Source organism: Cupressus sempervirens, chromosome 4, assembly GCF_028749045.1.
Source record: "Cupressus sempervirens isolate cs-2001-9-10 chromosome 4, ASM2874904v1, whole genome shotgun sequence".
In the NCBI taxonomy this organism is placed as follows: domain Eukaryota; kingdom Viridiplantae; phylum Streptophyta; class Pinopsida; order Cupressales; family Cupressaceae; genus Cupressus; species Cupressus sempervirens.
Window position 1 is genome coordinate 175916824 of NC_143121.1, and position 24128 is coordinate 175940951.

A 24128-nucleotide genomic window follows, 5' to 3' on the forward strand; every position below is an offset into this window, starting at 1 on the left:
AACATCTTTATCACAACCCTCTATTCAAAATAAACATCAAGAACCAACATTTTTCAAATTTAGTGCTAGGTGGCAAGACTTCTGAGATTACAATACTAGATCTTTATTCATAAGTAAACATTTATCACAATTGCACTCACTCATTTGGGATCACAAGTCCATTTCCAAATATTGATTCCTTCATTCAATGTCCTAGCTTTCCTAAAGATCATTTTTACATCTTTGGTCTAAGAAAGATATCATTATCCTATATCACACTTGGCTTTCATAATTATCAAGGTATCTTGTTCACATTTAGGTTGCCTTATGCTATAGTCATCTTAAATTCCATAATTGATCACAAAACCCTTGATGTATTTCCCCTTTTTTCATATAAGGTTCACTTGCTCTCTCACATTTTCTTCATCCAAAAAGCTTGCACCCATCATCTTGGTCACAATTTTATGGTACACACACAATCTAGAAGATTCACATTTAATCCCATGTCTCATTTATTGAAATCACTAAGACAAAAAAAGATTGAGAATGCTTTCACTCCTTGATCAACCTCATTGGGGAATATATTTTCCCCCTAGTACAAACTTTTCTATGCCTAGCTCAACATCCATACAGGAACTTGAGAATCCCTTTTAAAACACCACCATAGGCAATAACACACATACTCAAGAAGAAGCCTACCAAGATGAATATCCCATTCAGAATGATAACATTCCTAATGATGTTCATACATTTCTTCTAGACCCATCCAACTTGGAAAAGTTGGAAAATGTATTAGAGAAAAAAAAACTGAGATCTTCTTGAACCTTAGCAAGGAAAATGTTAATGTCCCTCTAAATTTTGATGAGAGAAATTTTTTTAGACAAATCACCAAAGATGGTGCTCCAGTGTTGCCAAATCCGAACATATCACAAACATTTAGTAAAGATAAAGAACCTACAATGGGAACTAATTCTACACCTATGCTGGCTCTTGAGCAACCCACATTTCAATCAAGTGTAGAACACATCCAAAAAATTATTAGTGCTATGCCCAATGTAACAAAACATGCCAATATCCCACAATCAACCTTGATAGGTCTAGCTATGGGATGCTTAAAATTGGGCAAGTACCTATCCAACAAATGGTAGTCACAACAAAACTAATGTATTCCTCTTTTCTACACATGCCAACAAATATGTTGAAAACATCTATGTTGATTTCGGCATTTGTATACCATTATATTGGTCATAGTGGAGCACCAACACCTCATAATCCTCCACCACACTACAATCCATTTGGAAACACATACAACTTTGAAGATGCATTCAAAATCAACTCACAACCATCACAAATACAACTAAAAGGATTTTTTCCTACAATTACATGAACTTTGGAGTTTTTTTCCATAATATTAGAAACAAATGGATGAAAGATTTCTTTTTGAGGAAAATTTTCCTTTTCTATTTGAAAAATCTATCAACATGATGTAGAAGTTGATGAAAGCCAACTTCACAGTGCGCCAAGATCACCTATATGCAAATAGCCTACTGAAAAGAGACCAAAGAAGAAGAAACAAGAGCTTCTAGCAATTCAACAAAGTGAGAAAAGATATTTAACAATAAGAAAATAAAATGGCTTTGTGAAAAATGATACGAATTTACAATGAAAGAGACCAAATATAAAGGCCTCAAGGAAGCTTGTAGAACAAGCTAGAAAGTGCTAGAAGATAAGGCTAACAACTAAGCATACATCCACAAAAAATTTGGAGGGAACAAACTCTCATATTGTCAACAACTCATCAACTAAAACTATTAAATAAATGCATTATCCTAAGTAAACTTAAGTAAAAGAATTAATAATTAATAAATAATTATTTACTCTAACACCCCTCCTTAAGTGCAACTTAGGGAAATGCCTTAAGCTCTGAACTGCCTCACAATAGGTGTTCCATAGTCATGTGCTAGGCTTGGCTTAGGAATAATCTATTCAAGCTAAGGACTACTTTTTCCCTACCATGAGGTGCATTTAGATTGTCAACCCAAGGACGTATACTTGAAATGGTCGGCACAGTATGTGTACTTGTTACCTTGATGAGTCATTATGCTTGTGTTGTAGGAAAGTAAAAATGCAAAGGAAGGAAACTACACTACTGTTGTGGAAAGAAAAATACTGAATCTATGAATGTTAAAAACATAATAACAAGATAACAAAGATTCCATCTTGACTCATACACTAGACTGTTCTCGCAGATGCTGCAGGAACATTCATGAAGTGTGATGCTACAGGAAGGAATTAACTAGCTACGTCTTACTTAAAATACTGCTAATGCTAGTAAAATGAATCTATTCTATCCTAATATAATCCACCTTCCAAGTGGGCCCCCTTGGTTGGCTTCTCTAATCTACCAACGTAGGATAGAAGCTAAAGAGAACTAATTCATTTCATTAATCAGTCATTACATGATTCAGAATTGTAAAACACAACTACAATAGACTGTGAATCAGTGTTCTCTCTTACTCAATAAAACTTATCAAAAACCAATACTTTACACATAGGAGTCGATCCTGAAATATATAGGGAATCTATTCTTTATTACATAATAGAAAAGTAACTATCCTAAGTTAAGTCTGCAGTAGAGAATATAGGAGAACAACTGAAAGTAGAAAGGAAGGATAACGAAATTGAGGAGGGAGCAATGAAGTCTCAGCATCCGCTTGTTACAACGTAAATGCAAAGAAGGCAATGGCTCATAAGAGCTCCTCCTTATTCGCTGCCATGTTTTCTAGAGTGGTTATAACTTCCTTTTCGTGGTTGTTCCTTGATGCTCGTTTCTCCTTAAATGCTGTCAGCAACCAACTTCTAGATTCTTCCACTCATCTTTTAATCCTTATCATCAGGTTAGTTATATTTGCAAATAAACATCCATCAAACTAAATTTAAGCATAAGAACACACATTTGGATATTTATATGAAATACTGAATATTAGATATAATTTAGGCAAAAGATGACATAGTTTTTCTACCCCATAAATCATCAAAGGTTTATCAAACATAGGCTTATAAGGGTTAAAATAAGGATAAATGGAGTATCACAAAGTATCTTAAACATAACAAAATAAAGGCATTTTTTAGACTCATCATCTACCCCCTGCTAAACTAATGCTTGCCCTCAAGCATTACACTTCTTTGTCAAAGATCTAAGCTCCCCAACTTCTGTCTTTCCCTTTCTGCTACTCTTGAAGGTGTAATAGAATCCTCTGGTCTTTTCCCATACTTCTCACCTATGGTCTTCCTGCAACTTATCAAGTTTGTCAACATCAATATCATATAGGGGCCATAAAAGCATTGGAGGTTGCATGGTCAAAGGACACCATAGCTCTGGCCTTAGTTGCTTTCTCAGTTCTAAATATTTTGGAACTCTATATAGTGCTGCTTCCAAATTAATAGGACTGTGTGGCTCTAATTTTTGGAGAGAATCAGGTAACCGTGCCCATCTACTTCTTACTCCGATCATAGCTCTCTAAAATACAAAGTAGGGAAAGTTTTCATATTCGGTATACACTTTGGCTCTAGTAGCAAATACCTTCTTTCTAACTTCTGGATTACTCTTCCCATAGGTTAATGTAAACCAGTCTTGAAGCATTTCTTTTGGTTGTTCACTTTCTGCCCTCAAGGGTAAAGATTTTGTTCTCTCTTCATCTCTATAATTAACTAGTTGTCTGTCATAATTCGCCTCATTAGACATCCATGACATAAAAGATTTCAAATGCACATCTCCTATATAGAGCAAAAGATTCCACTCAATTTCTGTAGGAATGACAAATTTATGAATATACAACTCACACAATAGATTTTGCTTCCATGGTGGTAAGGCTTGATACAACCCATAAAACTCTTGTACAGTTTTGAATTCTGCATTTACATTTCTAAGGGTTAACATCAACTAAAACAAAAGATATTATTCTTCCAAACAAAAAGCATATACTCGAGGAGGTGGTCTACAAGCAAGAGCTTGATCAGCTAATTTAAGTGCATGTTCCATGCGTTGTTTCTATCCTTTCTAGCTGTTCTTTCAATTCTTCAATCTCCTCATTTTGTGATGTTATGATCTTGCTCATTCTTTTCTTCTCCTCTTTCCATAGTGCTTCAGCAAATAAATGCTGCCCATATAATTGGAAAAGGAGTTTTTGCAAGGTGACGGCACTATTATCCTCTTCATAATCCTTTTTCTTTTTCTGTTCCCGCCATAGATGTTCCACCAAATTATTGATCCATGTTGACTTATATGGGACTAAGGCAATATTTGAATCATGGCATTCAGGAACTACTTCATTCTCATGGCTTGAAACACCTAGTAAATCCATTAAGGTTTCATTAATTTCTTGCTCACATGCTGCAAGAGGATTACCAGAAGCTTCTATCATCTCAGTGTGAAGGGGAGAATGGTTAGAAATTATCTACATAGGAGACTCTGGAGTAGGTGCTTTAAACAATATAGGATCTTTAAAAATCTGCCCTCTCATTTTAGGGCTTCTCCGCAAAGGAGTCTCTTCTTGTACTACTGTCTTTTGCCTACTTTTCTATTTCAGTGTCACTACTGCAGGATTAGTTGCTACAGGAACCTTCTTTGTTTTCTTCTATTGCTTAATTGCAGGACTAGGTTTTTGTTGAGCAGTGGTTTCTTCTGGTGACTTTCATTTCTTTTTAGCTTTACTAGTAGTGGGTTTAGGGATGTCCTGTTCAGGTGGAGGCACATTCTTTTGAATGGAAGCAAATTTTGGTTCAATCCCTTGTGCATTTTCTATTTTAGCTCCCTCAATATTTTGTTCTGGAAGCTCACTATTGGGAACTACATTTTCCTCACCTTGCAGTCCACTAAGGTCAACTTGGGGTTGTAGGGTTTTAAAATTCACAAAGTCATCCCATGTCAAAGGGGATACATCCCTAAGAGACCTTTCTATTAAAAACTTAATCAAGGCATGGTGAGTGACAGAATTATCTTTCCCTTTTTGAGTCTCTTTCGCACTAATACAGAGCATATTATACAAAAAATTTGGAAGATTCACAGGAATATTGTGCCTTATACAAATAAGAAACTTAAAATGGTGTGCATGTAAGTGAAAAAATTTGCCTTCACAAGTAAAATACCTGATGACATGCATTTCTAGCTCATGGCATGGAGGCGGAAAAGATAATCTCTTGCACCCCTGCTTTGTAACATCCAATTGAGGGTCATGTGGGGTAGTGAACTAGGCCCTTGCTGACCTAGCATCATGCAAGCTTGGATAATGCTCTCCAACAGAAGGTAACCCTGTTACTTCTGCAATTTGTTCTTCTATTGCAATTACTGTCAAACCCCACACAGAAGCTTCACCTTCATCAAATGTTCTGGTGAATTCTACAGTTGCTTCTTCATCATATGCTGTTAAATTCAAACAATAACCTAACCACCTGCATGCATTGAATCTTCTTACTGCTTCTACGTCAGAGAGCAACAAAATGTGCTCAATCGGCTCTCTTCTCTATAAACTTCCTCCAATTTCTTGATACTTCTTCTACTACTTTGTTTCTCTCTCCCTTTTTGAATGCAAACTTCAAGACTCTGCGTTATTTCTCAGACGTTTCACCACTTCTTTTTGAGAATATTAATTGCCATAACCAATTTTTATGTGCCGTAATTAAACTTTAGGTAAAATTAAATCATGAATTTACATGGAAATCGTCTGAAAACATGGTTCAAATGCCAAATTTTTTTAAATGGGTCACATCATGGCTTAGCATGAAAGTGGGAGTACAACACTTGACATGGCATACTTATGGTAAAAAGTTCTCATTAATAAGGGGTAATGCCAAGATTTAGAAAATCATCACAATTAATCAGGCATTTCATTGGATAGTATGACACTCCCCTGCCCCCTGCTAATTTTATGACAAGTGTCCTCACTTGTCAAACTAGTATGGCTGAGGGACTAGAATATGCCATAATTATAGAGACTATACAGTATTATATATAATTAACAAAATTTGCAAACTTATAAATGAATAATAGTTTGAAAACGTTTATACCTGCCAAGTGGATTGTCACATGCTCCAAAAAAAAAGTGGCACAAATAATGTAAACAATAGCATCCATCAGTATGTGCAGATTTGATTGAAAACACAAAAACTTAATTATTTAGAAAGTGAGTGGGTGGAAGATTAAGAAATGGAGTGGGGTGAGTAGATGGAAGATTAAGATATGAATGGAAAGAAATATCATGAAAATAAAATGGACTTCATGCAAACATAAAATTATTATTATGGACATGCAAATTAGAATTAATGTTGAAGAGGAGCAGGCGGAAGGTTTTCACCTTTTGCTGCAGGAAGAGATATTTGAGTTGTTGTTGGATCCAATTGTTCGAACTGTTGCATGAATTCAATTTTTGTTTGAGTCTGTTTGTAAAGCTTAAGTCAATGACCGTTGTTTAGCATTTTGAAAGGCACATCATCAATTGTGGTTAGTTGAACTGTTCCATTGTCAAAGACATGGATGATTTTATATGGTCCTAACCATCGTGTCTACAGCTTCCCTGGCATATCCTTAAAGTGGGAATCATACAATAATACCTAGTCACTAGCTTTGAACTGTTTGTTGAGGATATGAGAATCATGCCAGTGTTTTCTCTATTTTTGCACTAGTTCAGTGTGTTCTAAAGTGGTCTTGCACATTTCATCCAAGGAATTAAGATGCAGGAGGCATTCTCTTTGTGTTGTAGGAAGATCAATATCTAAGGTCAAGGCTATTCTTAAAGTCTTGTGTTCAAATTCAATTGGAAGCATTGCCACTTTTCCATACAAAAGCTCAAATGGTGTGAATCTAGTAGTGGTTTTCCAAGTTGTTCTATAAGCCCAAATAGCTTCTTGTAACCGGCTGGTCCAATCTTGACAATACAAATGGACTATTTTAGTTAGAATATTTTCTAGCTCACAGTTGGTAACTTTTGCTTGTCCATTGGCTTGTGGATGATAAGGACTAGATATGTGATGCCTAATGTTATACTATTTCATCAACTCTAAAATTAGGTTGGAAGTAAACTATGTGCCTTGATCATTAACCAATTCTTTAGGAACTCCATAGTGTGTAAAAATCTCTTCATACAGGAATTCAACAAATTTTTCATCACTGGCATGCTTCATAGCCTTAACCTCAACCCATTTGGTTAGGTAGTTAGTACAAACTAGAATATAAGACTTTCCATTGGATGGAGGATCAATAGGACCGATGAAGTCCATTCCCCATTTGTCAAATGGTGTTAACACCACTTGAGAATTCAGAGGCATTTCATCTGTTTTGGTTGGGCGACCCATTCTTTGGCATTGGTCACACTTCCTTATATAATTGATTGCATCTTTATGAAGGGTAGGCCAATAGTAACCAGTGGCTAAGATTTTGAAAGTTGTTCTTTTGGCTGCAAAATGTCCTTCGCATGGCTCATTATGACATGCATGTAAAATTTCATATGTCTCATCTTCTCTTACACATCTGCGCATAACTTGATCAGGTCCAGTATAGAACAGAAAATTGTCTATCCATGAGAAATGGAAGCTTTTCTGTATGAGCAGCTTTCTCTCCTTATAAGAAAAATATGTTGGTGTCTTATTAGCTACAATGTAGTTAGAAATATCTACATACTGTGGAACTTTAACAGCAATATGAAACAAATGTTCATCTGGAAATGCATCATCTACCAAAGTAGTATCAGTATCATGATGATTGATTCTTGACAAATAATCAGCTACGACATTTGTTTTTCCAGGCTTATCCACTATGGTTATGTCAAATTCTTGTAGCAATAGTAACCATCTTGCTAACCTACCAGTTATAGCAGGTTTTTTCATGAGATATTTGATTGCTACATGATCAGTATGAACATAGATAGGATAACTTGTGATGTAATGCCGAAATTTATTTAGAGCATAGACTACTGCTAACAATTCTTTTTTAGTCATTGTGTAATTCAGTTTTGGGCCATGAAAACTCTTACTAATATAATAAATGGAATTCTCAAGATTTGAGTGTTTCTGTGCTAAAACTGCACCTATGGCATAATCAGAAGCATCTGTATATATGTGAAAAGGTAGGTTCCAATCAGGGCCTTGTAAAATTTGGGTTGTGGTCAAAAGTTGCTTAAGCTGCAGGAAAGCTTTATCACACTTAGGTGTCCAATCGAATTGAACTTCTTTGGTGAGCAACTTGTACAAGGGACTAGCTATTTTACTAAAGTCTTTTATAAAATGCCTGTAATATCCAACATGTCCCAAAAAAGATCTGATATCTTTTAATTTAGTGGGTATGGGTAATGTTTGAATTACCTCAATTTTAGCTGGGTCTACTTGTATACCTGTAGTAGATATGAAATGACCGAGTACCACACCCTCTTGCATGAGCATGAAACACTTTTCACTATTTAGTGCCAAATTATGTTCTTGACATCTTACCAAAACTTTTTCAAGATTTATCATTGCTTCTTCAAAAGTAACTCTAAATGTTGTAAAGTCATCCATATAGATTTCCATACAATCATGTGATATATCAGCAAAAATACTAATTATAGCTCGTTGAAACGTTGCAGGAGTGTTACAAAGACCAAATGGTAAAATAGAGTATGCAAAAGTACCCCATGGAAAGGTAAATGTAGTTTTTTCTTGGTCTTCAGGAGCAATACTAATTTGATTATAGCCACTGTATCCATCTAAAAAGGAGAAGTTCTTCTTTCCAGCTAGTGTATCCAAAACTTGATCTATGAAGGTTAAATGAAAATGATCATTTTTAGTAGCCTTATTCAACTCCCTATAATCTACACAAATTCTCCATTTTTCTCCTTTCTTAGGTACTATAACCAGTGGTGATACCCATTTACTATCAGATATAGGATAGATAAAGCCAGCATCAAGCAGTTTCTGCAATTCTATTTTGACTATTTCTTTGAGGCTTGGATTTATCCTCCTCTGAGGTTGATGAAGTTGTAGACAACCTTCATTAATGTATATCTTATGGGTACACAGTGTAGGGCTTAATCCTTTCATATCACCATAATCCCAAGAAAAAGTCTTCTCGTGCTTCTAAAGCAATTCTTTTAATTGTTCCATCTGTACAGATGTCAATTTGGGGTTAACATGCAGTTTATGGCCTTTACTCAGTTCAAAAGGAATATTGGATTCTACCATAGCAATTTCAGAGATTGGGCTTCCTTCTAATTCATAGGAAAGTAGTGAACAAAGATTTTTAGGTTCCTTAAGTAAAGTACAACTTGTATCACACTCCTCATATGTAATCAATTCTAATACAAAGCTTTCAAACACATCTTTTCCTACCACACAAGTGTTGGTAAGGATGCTCTGGATTACTGAATCTTCTTCTTGCAACTTTAGAAAAGATTGCCTATGTAACATCATAAGTTGTACTATGGAATTTATCTCTTCTTCTTTATCTCCTAAATCTGGCCAAAAAGATGTACTCAAGTCTGGTAATGGTTATGCAGGAGGATATAGATCAAATTGCTTGGTTGCTTGGCCATTTGATATGGTCATATTTCTTGATCTGCAATTTATGTTTGCATCAGTTGTGGCCAACCATGGTCTACCTTGAATGACAGGATAGCCAGATAGGTTTACTTTAGGGGACAAAATAATGAAGTTCGTAGGATATTCTAGGGAATCTAAGGTCACAATAATATTTTCTATCATTCCATTAGGAATGATAGTGGAACTATCTACAAGCTGCAGAATAGTTGGTGTGGGCCTTTTAATCCTTCTATTTGTAACTTCTTCATGGTTTCTTTAGTCATCACATTTATAGCAGCTCCCAAATCTATTAAGGCATTTTTAACAAATTGCCCATTTATGCTGACACTTACTACTAGACTCCCTGGGTCAGAATATTTTGGTGAAATCACTCTTCCTAACATGATATCAGCTAAGTGTCCAACAACATGAACTGTGGTAGGATCCTTCTTCTTCCTTCCAAGTTTCTTTAGACAAGCTTCCCTTATAGCTTTTCCATAAGCAGGAATGTCCTTAATAGCTTGAAACAAAGGTATTTGGACATGCATATTCTTTAACTGATTAACAATGTCAAAGGGTTATTCCTTGCTTTGTTAGGGTTCTTTTTGTATTAGTTGATTTGGAAAAGGAGACTCTACTACTGGTTGAACTGGTATTGGTATGGTAACATTAGTTAGGTCAATAGGTTCATCAACCAAAGGTTCTAATGCTGCAGGAGAGTCTGATACTTCAGTTATAAGAGGTGGTTTTGGTGCTGGTAAGGTCGTTCCAAATCTCAAATGTATATTTGCAACATCTAGGGAATAAGTAGAGTACTGTTGGGTATTAGCACTATACATGGGCTGATGTGGTTGACTATTTAGATTTGGCTAAGGTTGTGTAGGTAGCTGTGTTTGCTTTTGAGGTCCACTATTTGCAGGTGGTGGCATTAAAGCAGGTTGTTGAGCTAGAGGGGGTAATTGTGGAGCACCAGTATTTTGGTTAGGTCATTGTTGAAATCCCTTCAATTGGTTTGGAGATTGCCAATTCCCTTGGGGTGGTTTCCATTGGTTCTATCGGTTCTAGGGTCATTGGTTATTCTGCTGGTTAGGCCAAGGTTGTTGGGAATTTTGAGACCATTGAGACTGTTGTGGGTTATTTTGCCCAAAATTATTCCAATTGGGTTGGTTTTTTGGAGGACCTTGGGTATTGCGATTTTTCCATTGATTACCATATGAATTTGAATTTTGCAAGGGGTCTTGAGGCATACCTTGATGTTGAGCCCATGGTCGACGTTGAGCAACAAAGAATACTTGCTCATCATCCCCATCTATCTTTACATATCCAATTCGAAGATGCTAGTTCTCCATGCTTGCAACCAATTTACAGTGGCAATCCTTCTTTTGCTTTTAGTAATGAGGACAATACTCAGCTAGTTGTAACTCAGCCTTTGCTTTCTTCTTCTTTGCAGTCATTGTATCCAACTATGTAGCGACATCATTAATGATGTCTTGTTTGAAATTCGATAACAAATTGGATATTTCAAGTTTTGAAATGCCTTGACTAATTCTCTTTGTAATTGTACAGTGGAGTCCTTGACCTTTCTTCATGGTTGACCTTGAGTAGTTCTAACATATCTTTTTGAGGTCATCCCATTGAGTTTGATATACATCTCCATCGGCCATCAGGTCTAATGCTTCCAAATAGTCTTCATTCAAATTAACAGATCCTTGTGAAAATCTTCCATATTCATCTCATCATCTTCCTCTTTGATGCATGCAAATAAAATTTTCACACTGGTAAAAAGAACTTAATCTAAAAACTATGACTCAAAAAATGCTCCTAGCTTGACACCATCCCCGGCAACGGTGCCAAAAATGAACCACCTCACAATAGGTGTTCCATAGTCATGTGCTAGGCCTGGCCTAGGAATAATCTATTCAATCTAAGGACTACTTTTTCCCTACCATGAGGTGCATTTAGATTGTCAACCCAAGGACGTATACTTGAAATGGTTGGCACAGTATGTGCACTAGGCACCTTGATGAGTCATTATGCTTGTGCTGCAGGAAAGTAAAAATGCAAAGGAAGGAAACTACACTACTATTGTGGAAAGGAAAATACTGAATCTATGAATGTTGAAAAAATAATGACAAGAGAATAGAGATTCCATCTTGACTCATCCACTAGACTATTCTCGCAGATGCTGCAAGAACATTCATGAAGTGTGATGCTATAAGAAGGAATTAACTAGCTATGTCTTACTTAAAATATTGCTAATGCTAGTTTAAAGAATCTATTCTATCCTAATCTAATCCACCTTCCAAGTGGGCCCCCTTGGTTGGCTTCTCTAATCTACCAACGTAGGATAGAAGCTAAAGAGAACTAATTCATTTCATTAATCAGTCATTACATGATTCAGAATTGTAAAACACAACTGCAATAGACTATGAATCAATGTTCTCTCTTACTCGATAAAACTTATCAAAAACCAAAACTTTACACACAAGAGTCGATCCTAACACATATAGGGAATCTACTCTTTATTACATAAAAAAAAAGTAACTGTCCTAAGTTAAGTCTGCAGGAGAGAATATAGGAGAACAACTGAAAGCAAAAAGGAAGGATAACAGAATTGAGGAGGGAGAAATGGAGTCTCAGCATCCGCTTGTTACAACATAAATGCAAAGAAGGAAATGGCTCATAAAAGCTCCTCCTTATTCGCTGCCATGTTTCCTAGAGTGGTTATAACTTCCTTTTCGTGGTTGTTCCTTGATGCTCATTTCTCCTTGAATGCTGTTGGCAACCAACTTTTGGATTCTTCCACTCATCTTTTAATGTTTATCATCAAGTTAGTTATATTTGCAAATAAACATCCATCAAACTAAATTCAAGCTTAAAAACACACATTTGGATATTTATTTGAAATACTGCATATTAGATATAATTTAGGCAAAAGATGACATAGTTTTTCTACCCCATAAATCACCAAAGGTTTCTCAAATAGAGGCTTATAAGTGTTAAAACAAGGATAAATGGAGTATCACAAAGTATCTTAAACATAACAAAATAAAGGCATTTTTTAGACTCATCAAGCTCACAAAAACTAAGATGAAATGTAGAATGGGTCTTGGCAACAAGGCCATGTTAGGTACCCATGTACAATGTAAAAAATGCAACCTCTAAAAATGGGGAAAGAGGGAAAACTTCATGGGAAAAATTCTCCCCCAAAAAGAGGTAAGTAAAAACATGCTAAAAAAATAAAGGATGGAAGGAAGGAAGGAAGGCCTCAACAAGACTCCCCAAGGACAACTTCCATTGAAAATGGCTCAAGAGACTCTCTCAAAACCATAAGTACAACCAGTCCCCCATGAGAGATAGAAAAGATGCCAAAGCCCCCCAGAATAATGGAGCCTCTAGAGAAAGAATCAAACCAATGAAACTATAATGTAGAGTAAATAAGGGAACAAATTAAGGGAACCCCTAAATGAGAGGGAAACTTGGAAGGCCTAGCTAATGCTCAAAGGAGAAAGTATGAGGATCCTGAAAGGGAATCCCCAAGGTAGGTGTGATGAAACTGTCATGAATGTCCTCTATAGAATCCATAATAAGTGCACCTAGAAGCTTGATGAATGGAGTTGGAGGATCAGGCAGAGCAAAAGAAGAATCCTACTAAAGAGAAAAGACTTCAACTAGATGTGGTGTGGAAGTCAAAAAAAGGATCTCGGTCATAATACAAAGGTTCAAGTATCTTGACTACACCACATGATGCTCCTACAAAAGAGAAGAAGTATGCTTTAACAATAGAGATGGTGGACCAAAGTGTGGGAAGGTGTAGAGATGGGTGGAAGGATAAACTATCCCTATAGCAATAATAACTCTTATTTCACAATCTTAAATGAAGATTGAATCTGCAATGAACTCAACTATCTTCCCTGATCCACTGCATCTAATATGAGAAATTGAGAGAAGGTTTGTAGATAGAGATGGAACATACAATACATCATTGAAGGTGCCATCTTGAATGCTAACTAAACCTTTCCAATATATTGGTAGGTTAGTGTTATTCCCCATGCAAATATGAGGAATGAGAGAAGCCTCAAGAGTAGAGAAGACACCATGAGAAGATGGCATATGGTGAGAAGCACCTAAATCCAATATCCAAGGGACCTAGGAAGGGGATGCAATAGATACCTATAATGCATGACCCTGTCCAAAATCCAATGTAGAGGATGAAGATATGGAAGAAAGCTGAAAGAAAGACCCCTATGAGGTAGAAGAGGATGTAGAAGAAATAGCGCTCTTTTGAAGAAGAGCTTACAAATCTGCAATATGTTTCTCATAGAAATAAAATATCTTCTAAAAATAATATGCCTCATCATGAGATCCTTTCTAACAATAGGAACATGTAGGAGTCTTAGTATTCTTTTTCTCCTTCTTCTTAGAAGAAGATGATGAACCAATAGAAGGAGAATCTGATATCTGCTTCGACTTCTACTCTTGTGTATCCTTGGCAAGCAATGCCTATGACTATGAACCTATAAGTGAATCCATCTAATTGATCTTGGATTGTTTATGAGTTAACCAATCACAAAATGTCTCAAAAGATGGAATCTAATGTCTTTTACCCAAGGCATCCATAGTGGAGTAGAAAGTGGAAGAGAAGATCTGATACTATCCCCTCAACTTTGAGAGTATCAAAAAGATACAGTCATCATAAGTCTTGGTTTTCCCACATCCCTGCAAAAGTGTATGCAAAGATTTGAACTTCATCAAGAAGTAAATTTTAGAAAAGAAAATACCCCACCCCTCCCCCCCCACAACTGATAAATATATCCCTCAAATACTAAAGAAAATAACTATAGAAAATACAAAAACTAAGAAAAGAACCTATATTTTGGATGCAGAGGGAGAAAACTAAAGTCCCTACTTCAACACCAAAAAGAGGAGCTCAATATTACTCTAAACTCATTCTAGATCTAGAAAATAGACAATAAATCATGCACTTTTTTAAAAAAATAGCATTGAAATATGTGTCCATATGAGCTCGAATGAAGCCTTTGAAAGTGCAAAAAATGAGATTTTCAAGTTGCAAAAAAATTGAGGAATGGAGATATCAAACTCCTACACCAATGTGTAGATCATGAAATTCAAACCCAAAACAAAAAAAATTGCTCGAAAAAATGAGTTTGTATGAGGGAGATATTGTTGTTTGAAAATCACCTCTGTAGTTATTTTTTCTGAATCGCCATCATCGCACCTCTAAAAAATAAAGAAAAAATCCAAAAAAATATCAAATCCGTTATGTCAAACCCTCTTTCTCCATTTTCTCCAAATACCAAAAAAATGCTTTTCCTCCTAATTGAAGAAAAAATCACAAACAAACTAGGATTTGTGTCTTTGAATCATGGCTTCAAAAATCCTTCAGTCAAGAAGCAATAGGGAGTCTTTGATACCATGTAGAATTTGATGAAAGCCAACTTTATAGTGCACCAAGATCATCGGCATGACAATAGCTTGCTGAAGAGAAACCAAAGAAGAAGGAACAAGAGCTTGGAGCAATTCAACAAAGTGAGAAAAGATATTTCACAATAAGAAAATAAAATTGCTATGTGAAAAATTATATGAATTTAAAATGAGAGAAACCAAATATAAAGGACTCAAGGAAGCTTGTAGAACAAGCTAGAAAGTGCTAGAAGATAAGGTTGACAACTAAGCATACATCCACAAAAAGTTGGAGGGAACAAACTCTCTTGTTGTCAACAAATCATCAACTACAACTATTAAATAAATGCATTATCCTAAGTAAGCTTAAGCAAAATAATAAATAATTATTTACTCTAACACATGATACCATATGCCTCAAACTTTGAGATTCCCAAATTTGACAAATACACATGAGAAACATGTCTTGTCACACATCTCAAAGAGTCCTCTATCTTATGTTAAGAAGTTGCCTACATTTAGGATTACCTTAAGGGGTTTTTCACATGAAGTATTGGAGATCTTGTACTTGAATGGCCAGTGAACTTACCCAGATGATTCATTACCTCCTTCAATGACTTGACAGGAAAATTTGTAGCACAATACTCTACAATATTGAACACCATGCCTCATTGAGTGATTTGTGCAACACAAAACAAAGAAATGGTGAAACATTTTCTCATTTTCTACAAAGATAACAATGCCTTAAAAATCACATGCCCTACAAAATTGAAGACTCACACCTTGTATACATATTCATCAAAAATTTGATCCCAAAGATGTCTTTCCAATTGAAGATGGCTAGCCCCAAAGATTTTTCAATTTTAGTCAAGAAAGGAAAGAACATAAAAAATGGACTCTTAGAAAATGATTCCATTAAACATTATAGCTTTTCATCATCAACTAGTGAAATGAATCACAATGGAAAGCTGAAATTCTAGTTCAAAAAAAAAGACATTACTCGTGATGGTGTCACTAATGTCAAGAGTGTGCAAAATATTTAATTTGGAAATAATAATAACAATAAAATTTCAAATCATGACACTTAGAATCAGAATCAAAACAACAATCAAAATAACAAACCACCTCACGATCTAGCACAATTTTTCCCTTGCAACAACAACAATAATAATAACAACTACAATCATGACTATAACTAAAATAGAAAGTTCACTAGCTTTTGTGTACCATTAGATTCCATATTCCAAAAGCTAGTAGAATACAATTTGATGATCTTTTCTAACACAAGACCTTTTGATGAAAATCAACATAAACCCAAGTGATCTAGAGATAATAAATATTTTAATTATCACCGCATCAAAGGACATGATACTAAGAAGTTTATCAAGGTCAAAATCTTCATTCAAAGCCTTTTCGATGATGGAGAATTGAGGTTGAGGGAAGACTACCCTGTAAAAATTCTAAACTGAAGATCTTTCAAAATTTATTATCTAACCACAACAATGACAACAACAATAGAAACAATAGCACAAACAATAACATCTAAGTTTCCAAATCTAATGCACTCCATTATGACTATTCTACTTGTTGAAATGAAGAATATTGATGAAATATATTGTGGACCAATAATTATTTTGTCTCTAATGTCAAACCTGCTACTTGCTAGTGAGACAATTGCTTACTTTGGTCTAAATGCTATTATTTGATTAATTGATGAAGAGGTTTTAAAAGGAAAGGATAATAAAACAACCTAAAGAAAGGTTGATTTATATGGTCTATAAAAGGATCACTAAGACCAAGAAAGACACTAATGATATAGTGTATTTCTTATCTACTTAAGGCTATAATGAAAGGATACTTGAGCAAAGACTAGAGGAAGGTTAAGCAAAGAAATGTGTCTACCAATCTTGACTGAGCAAATAGTTGAAGCCAAGTAGACAATTAGTTTAAGTCAAATAGTAAGTTTAGTACGTGTTGAGCAAAGAGAAATTTAGCAAGTGTTGAGTAAAGAACCCTTATTATGTGTTGAGCATCAGAAGATGGTAGTAGTGACCAAAAGAAACTTAGTATATATCGAGCAACCCAGTTTGAATGAGCATCAAAAGATAATGTTTGCTAAGAAATTAACTTGTTATTGCTGAGTGACGGTAAAATGAGTAACTATGATGAGCTAGTGGTATAGGATTCAAGATAAACCATTTTGAGATGAATTCAAAGAGGATTGTAAGTGAAGTTTCTAGGAGGAACAAAATGGAAAGATACAAAGATTTAATAAATTTGACCTAACCCTAAAAATGGATGATTGTGTTTAAGTGACAAAATTATTAAATTCTCTATATAAAGAGATATCAGGCTAGAAGCAATAAGGGTAAAGAGTGTGAACCTAAGAAAGACAAGAAGTCTAGAGTATTGCTTCATATATGGTGGTTGAATGAAAGAGTCTATAGTTGGCATACTAAGAAAGAAGGCTTAAGAAGATGAAGGCTTGAAGGATGAACAAGCTATTAGAGATTAAGAGAATGAATGCCAAGAAGAATGGAGGAATGAATGTGAGATCTATAATTTACAAGTGAGTTTTTTTATTATCAAATCAAGTCCTACTATTACTTATAACAATTATATCAGTTTGGATAAATCCTTTGGACTAAAGTTGACCTACCATTCATGATTAAATCCTTTAATAGGGTGACATTCTAGTGGATTGTTCTAAAGTAATCTAGCAAGACTCACTCCTAACATGGTGATTGAAATCATTTAATTAAGGTCATATTTAACAGTGTGAATTGTAACCTTTAACTAGGTTGGCTCCTCACAGGGCTTACTTTAGAAGAATGAAATTTGGTAGCATGTTACAAGTGGTTTTTCCCAAATTGGGGTTCCATGCAAAATCCTTGTGTCAAAATGTGTGATTTATTTTGTGGTATTGGATGTTTATATTTTTGCAAAGTTATTTTGACTTAGCACAAAAATATGCAAAAATTTAAGATATTCAATGATCAATACATGCATAAGTATAATTTGAGGTATTAAAAATTTTTGTGTACATTTGGACCTTGGATAACTTATTCACCCCTCCCTCTTAGTTATTCTAAATATTACAACGATTGGTATCAAAGCACCAAGCGCTTGTGAAGAAAAAGAAATGTTTGAAGGTACTTAAACCTAAAGATCAAGATGTACAAAAAGAAGGTGCCCAAGTTGATAAAGGAAAAATTTCCTGCATGGAAAAGTTTGATAAAGCTACATCTAGGAGGACTTGGAGATTATTCATAGTCAACTATCATCACTAAGAATGTTTATCCAACTGGAGCCCCAACTATTGAACAATTGAAATAAAAGAAGGAACACTATCAGGCAATGTTGGAGATTACATTTGCCCTAAGCTATTTAGAGTTTGATGACATCAAAGGGTCTGATTTTGCTAAAAAGATGTCCTATAGAAGATCTATGGAGGAGACAAGAATGTGATGAGAGCAAAAGCTAAAAGTCATAGAGGGAAATTTGATGAAATGAGAATGCAAGAAAGTGAGACTATAGTCCAATATTATGGAAGAATTAAAGATTTTGTTAATGCAAATTGAGGATCTGATGGATAGATTGAACATGAGACTATGATAAAAAGGTATTGAGAACCCTAATACCTATATATACTATTAGAGTCTCTGCTATACAAAAATTAAGGTGTACTCTATGTATTAATCTAACCCTTGAAGGACTAGTTGATAGACTTGCTACTTTTGAACTTTCATATTTTGATAATTTTAAATCTAAGAATGTTGATATACTTTCTAAGCTAAGCTAACACTAGAAGAATCAAAAGATAAGAAAAAAAAAGGTCAAATATGCTACTAGTGACAGTGATACAGATGATGAAGAGATAGAAGAACTAGAAGCACTACTAGCTAGGAAATTTCACAAAGGCAAAGGACAATACATAGGTAAGTTATCCATCATATGTTTTAATTGTAATGAGGTTGGTCATATTGTAGCATGGTGTCCAAAAAATTCAAACAACAAGAATTAAGAAAAATACATAGGTAGAAAAGATGATAATAACAAAAGCTATAAGGATAAGGGAAAGAAGGCTTGTTACATTGTTGAGGAAGAATCCAATGATGAAGCTGATGATCATGATGATGAAGTTGTTTATGTTTCTATGAAAGATGATTCTCATGAATATGAGGCAACTACATTGATACCTTATGTAAAAAAAAGTGACAGATAAATCATCAACAGTGGATGTTCACATCACATGACTTGAGGCAAAAGTGAGCTCATTACCCTTGAGTATTATAATGGAAATAGTATTAGATTTGGTAATAATGCACACTATCTAATAAAAGGAAAAGGATAAATAAGATTGACAAACAAGATCATGTTTGACAATGCTTACTATGCGGAAGGACCTAACTATAATATGTTGAGTGTGTCACAACTAAATACTTCAGGATGCAAAGTTGAATTTGATTATAGGAAGGCTAAGTTCTATGACACTGATGTAAATCTAGAATTGGAAGTGGAGATTAGACTAGAGGTAATATATTTTATCTTGACATGAATGATGCTACTTGTCTTGTTGTACAATTTGATGATATGTGGCTATGGCACAAAAGGTTATATCATGTAAATTTTGACAATTTGGTCAGTATCAGTAAGATGAAAAGAGTTAGAGGTTTGCCAAAACTATAGAGACCTGATAACATGATTTCCAAATAATGCCAATTAGGAAAGTTGACAAAGTCTAGTTTTAAAAGTAAGACTCATACTTGAAAAGAAATTATGGAATTAGTTCATATTGATTTATGTGGACCAATTGATGTGAAAAGCTACAAAGGTGAGAAGTACATTATCTTATTTATTGATGATTACTCAAGAATGATGATAGTAATATTTTAAAAGAAAAATTTGATGCTTTTCAAATGTTTAAATGGTATCTAGCAAGAGTTGAAAAGGAAATTGGTAAAAGCTTGAAATGTTTGAGATATGATAGAGGTGAAAATTTTACATCAAATGAGTTCAAAAAGTTATGCACCTAGGACCCCTCCACAAAATAGGATATTTGAAAGGAGGAATAGATATCTAATGGATTGTGCTAGAATAATGATGATGGAGAAGAATGTTTCTTTGAAATATTGGAGAGATGCTATCAGTATAGTTGTCTATACCTTGAACTGAGTACTTATCAAGAAAGGTATGAATTCTACACCTTTTGAATTATGGTATGGATACTCACCCAATTTCAAATATTTTAAGGTATTTGGAAGCAAGTGTTAAATTATTAAGGACAATAGAAATGGTAAGCTTGATGCAAAAATTGAAGAAGGTATATTCCTAGGTTATTTCACAAGAAGTAAAGCTTATTAGTGTTTAAATATTAACACTAACAAAGTTGTAGAAAGTGCAAATGTAAAGTTTGATGACTATACAAAAGTGCATGAAGATGAACCAAAGAAGGAATCTAAAAATTATGGAACCTTTATGTACTAATATGACAACATGACTAATAATGTTGATAATTTGGAAAACCAAGTTGCTAATTAGTAAGAATCAATGATTGTCAAGTCCCATACAATGGATGTTGAATTGTATTCAAGAGCCAAGATGAAATCAGAAGTTGAGGTACATTATAATATTGAGATTAGTTTACATGAAAGGAATGTCAAGTTACCTAATAGAAAATCAAGTTACCTAATAGAAAAGTGCATAGTGAACCTAAAATTGAACTTCATGAAAGACCCATTCTAGAAAGGAGAATTGAGCCAAGGTTATCAAAGTATGTCAAAAGACATCACCCTAGTAAACAAATCATTGGAGATAAAGAAGACAAACCAGTGAAAAGGAATAGGTTGAGAAATGACACATGTTTGTTAAGCATGCATGAGCCTAAGTCAGTGAAGGATGCATTAGAAAATGAAGCCTTAAATCAAGACATGAAAGAAGAAATTGATTAAATTAAGAAGAATAAAAGTTGGACACTAGTACCTAGACTTGAGAATAAGAAAATTATTGGAACCAATTGGGTGTACATAAAAAAACTAGATGAGAATGGTGAAGTTGCAAGGAATAAGGCAAGATTAGTTTGCAAAGGATATGCACAAGAAGAGGGAATTGGCTATGGTGAGACATTTTCCCCAGTTACAAGACTAAGAGTAAGAAATCTTCTTGCTTACTCTACTTACAAAGGATTTAAAGTTTGTCAAATGGATGTTAAGTTAGCATTTCTGATTTTTATACTAGAAGAAGAGTTTTACATTAAAAAACCTGAAGGATTTGTTGATCCAAATAATAAGAACATGGTGTGTAGATTACACAAAGCTTTATATAGTTTGAAGAAAGCTCCCAATGTATGGTATAAAAGACTACACAACTATCTTGTGAGGATTGGTTTTGAGAAGACTAATGAAAACAACAATTTGTACTTGAAAATAGACGAAGGTAACAAAATTTTGCTAGCTAAAATATTTGTTGATGATGTCATATTTGGAGGGAAAAATGCATTTTGTAAGACATTTGTAAATTAAATGATGAAAGATTTTGAGATGTCTATGTTTGGAGAAATAAAGTTATTTGTTGGACTGCAAGTATATAAGATAAAATATGATATTTACATCACTCAATCCAAGTATGTGAAGGAAATCTTGAAATTTTTTGGTATGGAAGATTCAAAACTAGTTAGTAATCCTATGGTGATAAGACACAAGCTATCCAAAATTGATGATTCTACTAAAGTAAATCATACATTATACAGGTCTATGATTAGCAAATTGTAATATGTAGTTCATAGCAAACCTGACATTGCACTAGCTATTGAGATTGTTGTAAGATTTTCTACAAATCCTAAGGAGAACCACTTAATGGTTGTTAAAAGGATTATGAGATTGTTAAAAGGTACATATGACTATGGTCTACACTATACGAAAAATAAAAAGTTTGAATTGAGGGCCTATATAGATGTTGATTGGGCTAGAAACGTTGAAAACTAAAAAAAGTACAAGTAGTGGAGCATTTTTCTTAGGGAAAAGATTAGTCTCTTGGAATAGCAAGAAAGAAAATTGTATTTCACAATCTACCATTGAAGTTGAATATGTGGCTATCATAGTGAATTTCACAAATGTGGTATGGATTAAATAGTTACTCAAAGGAATAAAAGAACAAATCATTGAACCTATAGTACTCTATTGTGACAATACAAGTTCTATAAACATATCTAAGAATTTTGTGATGCACATAAAGACAAAGCACATTGCAATCAAGTATCATTACTTGAGAGAATTGATTCAAGAAAAAGAAGTGAGAATGGAATATGTGAATACAAAAGAACATACAGCTAATATATTCACAAAGGCTTTACCTAAGGATGTACATGAATATCTTAGAGGTAAGTTAGGGGTGATACCCCTATCCCAAGCTACTTAAGAAGTAAGAGTAGTTTCCTAAATCAACTGAGTTGAATGGCATGATTTATAATTTGATGTAGTGGATCTTACTTTAGGACCTACCTGAAGTAAGGAAGGAGCTAAAACATAAGTTTTATAGTCTAATGCAAGGTGAAAGAGGGAGAACCTAAATTAATTATATTTGCATTTATAGATGAAAAGTCTTTGGCATTGTTATCAAAGAGGGAGATATTAGAGAAAGAGGGAGAATATAAAGAGAGTTGTACTAGAAGAATATATGTAATGAGATATTAGAGAGATTAGAGAAGGAAGGAGAAAGATTTTTGTCAAAGATGGACAAGACTAGATGAGGGAGAAATCTAAAGAAGAGATTAGAGTATATAGAGGAAGGCACACATATTGATAGAGGGAGAGATTTCAGTAAAATGTATTGCACTTCTTGTTGAGATAATGGGTGTTGCACACATTGCATAATATTGTTATATTGTATTATTTTTATTTTATTTTGTAATGTTGCAACTAGATGGATGTGCAACATGTAAAGATTTCCATGGGATATACTAGATGAGTTGTATTGTAACATTGTGATAATATTTGATGTAATTATTTAATATTGGGGAAAAGAAATTAAATTTCTAATATTAAATGTGGGGTCAATGGGTTAGGTAGCACATGGTTTATGTAATACCACTTGGTGGTTTTGTGAGACTTGCTCCTATATATGCAGCCACAAGGGTAGTTGTAGTGATAAGAAGAGAAGAAAGAAAGAAGGGAAAGAGTTGAGCAATACAAGGTTTGACAAGTTAGCCAAGGGAGCATTTGTGAAGGTTGGAAGCACAACATGGGATGTGTAGATTCATGCTTGTTCAGATGGATTGCTTAGTTGTAGCTATGGCTTTGAAGGCTTTCATGGTTATATTGAAATGGTATTTTTGTTGAATAATACATGTTGATGGATGCTTTTGGAGGTTGGGTTTTTCCCCTTAATGAGAGTTTCCCATGGTATATCTTGCTTCACATTTTTTTGTGTGTGGATATGTTGTCTATTCTCTTGCATTTGGATTTGAATTACATATTTATTTTAGATCTATTATGGCTTATGCAGAAATAATTATATTTTCATTGTTGCAAGTTTTCTTATTAGTGGTATTAGAGCTAGTTGTGTTGTTGTAACCCTAGATTGAATCCATAGGAATGCATGAGAGGATAAAAGAAAGGGAAAGATATATGAGTTTTTAATTGCAGATCTGAGGGTTTTGGGTTTTTGTTATGATGGGATATTGGTAGATTTTGGGCATATGAAATTGTTGGACAAAAGAATTTTTTGGATGTTTCATTTAAATGAGGGTGTTAGAGGGAGCTCACAGAAATGACCTCCTAGATAAAAGCAAACCTCACCATTGGATCTAGGTTGATGTTTCCATAAATTTTAATATATAATATGTCCTAGTTTGGCCATGTTTAGGGGAAATGAAAGAGTTTTTTAGTTTTAGCCCATGATGGTTGTCAAATTTAATCTTATCAAAAAAAAATTCGCAAAAAAAAATTGCAGTGAAAATGGTAAAAATATTGTTTTGGTAAAATGGACATAACTTTCTTTCATGTAATATTATGAAGAGTGACATTAGCCACATCATCACCAACATGTCTTCTACATGCATTTAACCTTGCTTCTCAAAATAACAATTCTCCTAAGAGATATAACAAGTTTACTAGAACATGCTTCTATAAACTCTATCTTAGAACAATCTTCACCAAAAATTGCATACCTTCTTCTAGACT